This window comes from Asparagus officinalis, chromosome 7 (assembly GCF_001876935.1).
Source record: "Asparagus officinalis chromosome 7, Aspof.V1, whole genome shotgun sequence".
Taxonomy (NCBI): Eukaryota; Viridiplantae; Streptophyta; class Magnoliopsida; order Asparagales; family Asparagaceae; genus Asparagus; species Asparagus officinalis.
Window position 1 is genome coordinate 40,929,173 of NC_033800.1, and position 2,991 is coordinate 40,932,163.

Below are 2,991 nucleotides of genomic sequence, written 5' to 3' on the forward strand. Positions count from 1 at the left end.
CAAATCTCATTTCATTTCTTGGCAAATAATCAAGCAATAGTTATCAATGATTCTTTGTTCATGGAGGTAGCAACAGCATAGGTGCCCAATGTAGAATATGGGCTAGAAAGAACCAACAGTGAAGTTAGAAACTGATTAAGGGTTGAAGAGGATTTTTTTTTCTCAAAGTCTTGGATTGGATTAATGGTCTTCTGAAATTTACTTTTCCCAAAAAAAACCCTTAAGTTTAGGGGGTTTTGTTAAAGTTTATGTTTATTGGGTTTGGGGTGGGCTTTTTTTTTGGGTGGTGGAGATCCAATATTTCAAACCGTGTGAATTCAAATTTGGAGTTATTTTTCAGAGATGGCATCTTGGTCATTTCACCGATGACCGGAAATGATAGAGGGAGACGGTTGAAAAAACTTTAGAGTTCAGGGGAGTTAAGTGAGACACCCTGAAGTTTATGGGTTCTTACTATCGGAACTGAAGGAATTGAAATTTGGGGTTAATTTTCAGAAAGGGCATCTTGGTCATTTCGTCGTTGACTGGAAGCAACGTCAAGGGGTCAGTTGTAAAAACTTTAAATTTCAGGGGAGTTAAGTAAGACATCCTAATAGGAGGGTTAAGTAGAATAAACAAAATTGAGGGGGTTATGTTAAAAACCCCTAAAGTTCAGGGTGTTGAGTGAAATTTACCCTATAAATAATGGTGCAAAGAAGGGCCTATTGCAGCTAATACACCAAAGATTGACAATACACATGAGAAATTTCATAAATTTATGTGGAAATACGTCTGTTTAAACTTAACTGAGTTTGTCAGAAATCAAATTAATAGTCACTGTAGTATAACTTAATGCATGCTATTAGTCTCCTATCAAATATGAACAGTGGATTTTTGCTAACTTGTGCACGTTTATAAAAGTGATTATGTGCATATGTGCTGTATTTTCTCACTGGAACTGAAACTAGAAATGAAACATTTTAAGCTAAAAAGTCTTCCAAAAACCTACATACAATGATGTCACATTCTCAAAATCTGTAGCCGAAACCGGAAGTTAAACCCAGTTTCAGACCTTGCATAGGAAAGAAGTGACAAAATATAGAATAAGATTCAGGTGAAAATGTATGTCGCTGAAAAAATGAAAAAAAAGACTATTTCACCAAGGCTTAACTTTTTAGTCTTGACCTGAAATCAAATGTGCATATCAGCCTAATACAAATGTTAAGAATACCATCTGTTTATTGGAATTATTGCTGCATGCTTTGTAAGCTTTCTGTGTCAGTTTCTTCTGTAAACCATGACAATTTGGCTTGTTTGACTTTTTTCAAGTAATGTATCTCTGGGCATCAACAGTTTTACTTTGGTGTCGATACTGCTATAAGTAAAACTTCCCATTCCACTTTATTGCTTCCCTAAAGTATTCTATGTTTATATAAGCTCACCCACTTCGTAAACACATGCATCTTCTCATTAATAGGATTGTTCTCCAGGGTGGGTAAGATGTATAACCAAGATCCAATTGCATAAAGAAGCTTCATCTTGCTTATCCAATGCACAATACAAAATATCGTTAGCAGGATTTTCTCCAAGGGGAAAGATGTGTTTTAAGCAATTGTATGAAGAACCTGGAATCTGCCTTGATAAAGTAGGATTTTCTTTATAGGAAAAGCATGGGGAAATATCAAGTATAGTGCATGCATGTAAACTGCATCCTTTTGCGTCAGTCATCTTATACATTAAAAACTGTGTCTGTGATTTCATGAAGAATTTCTTTAAGATTATAAAAGCGGATTTATAAATATTAAATTCTTTGACGTTATAAAAATCTTGTATATTATTGATCAGAAAGTGAACAGACTTGCTTGAACAATATCTTGTTGAACCCCCTATGGAGAGGAATCGCGTACAAGTTCTTTTATGGTTACATATCAAGATGTCATTCCTGTTTCACCACATATTCCTGATTGTTGTGCTTTTCAAACTCTTTTCAGGTAGAGGAAGATTGTAGCCGCAGCAGTGATGCCCGAAAGTAGTTTGATCATGAACACAAGTCTTTTCTCCATGCTCGAAGCCTCATTTTCCAATGAAGGCTATAACCTAACAAAAAGCTCGGACAGCACTGATGGTAAAGACTAAAAATTAATTCCTGTATTCCTATTCCTTCTTAATATACTTTTGTAACATTTTATTTGCCAGGAAGCAAGACATGTACATTTTACAGTCGAGCTCAAAAAAGTATATGGATTCTGCCTCTTCTTCGATAACAGAGGAAACACCATATGTAGCAGTAGTCAGCAATTAAAATCTGACAACTGCAAGCGATCAGGACTTCAATTACACGAAAGAAATATTACTGGATTCAGACCTACATTTTTTGGTCCTTGCTGGTGAGAAACTGAATCTTCTTCTTTTCAGCAAGTTGGAAACTAAGAGATGGAAGCAGGATAAAGATCGTAGGTTGAGGAGAAAAGTGTTGTTTCATGGTGTAGTTGAGTGTTTAGAATTAAAACACAACAGATACTTCAGGGCTGGCTAGCGATCGTGGTTGAAATGTGAAGCGGTCATTGGGAAGGAGAGTTTGGCCGAGGAGATATATGATGAGATCTCACGGTGGGTGAACATGGGAGATTGTGACGTAGATGAACTAGTTTGCAAGGACATTGAGTGCTCACTTGGGTAAGTGGGTACATTACGAGACAGAAGCGTTTAGATCTTGAACAGAGATTGAGAGGGAGATTGTAGATTCATCCATTAGTTGATGAACTGATGACAGATTGCCTGTAAAACAAAAATCCTTGCTCATAAAACAAAAAGTTTCCTGTTATCGGTGTTAGTTTTAAGTTATAACCTTCATCTGAGTTACAAAGCATGTACCTTGTTCTGGACTATACAAATTTGTTAATGGAGGTAAGGAATCACTTGGCTGGAATTTTATTTTATTTTTATTTGCCTCCGAGTATTCTACATGAATCCTAGCTAAGACAATTAATGGAGGTGCTTATATTTTGCTTC

The 2,991-nt window shown here is 36.0% G+C and overlaps 1 long non-coding RNA gene across 1 annotated transcript in view; it reads left to right on the forward strand.

Moving 5' to 3' along the window:
- Positions 1-2,932, forward strand: part of LOC109851081 — a 7,789-nt gene extending 4,857 nt beyond the window's left edge. The window contains exons 2-3 of the long non-coding RNA XR_002249682.1: positions 1,971-2,104; positions 2,176-2,932. This is a non-coding gene — a long non-coding RNA (uncharacterized LOC109851081). The remainder of the gene's footprint in view (positions 1-1,970; positions 2,105-2,175) is intronic.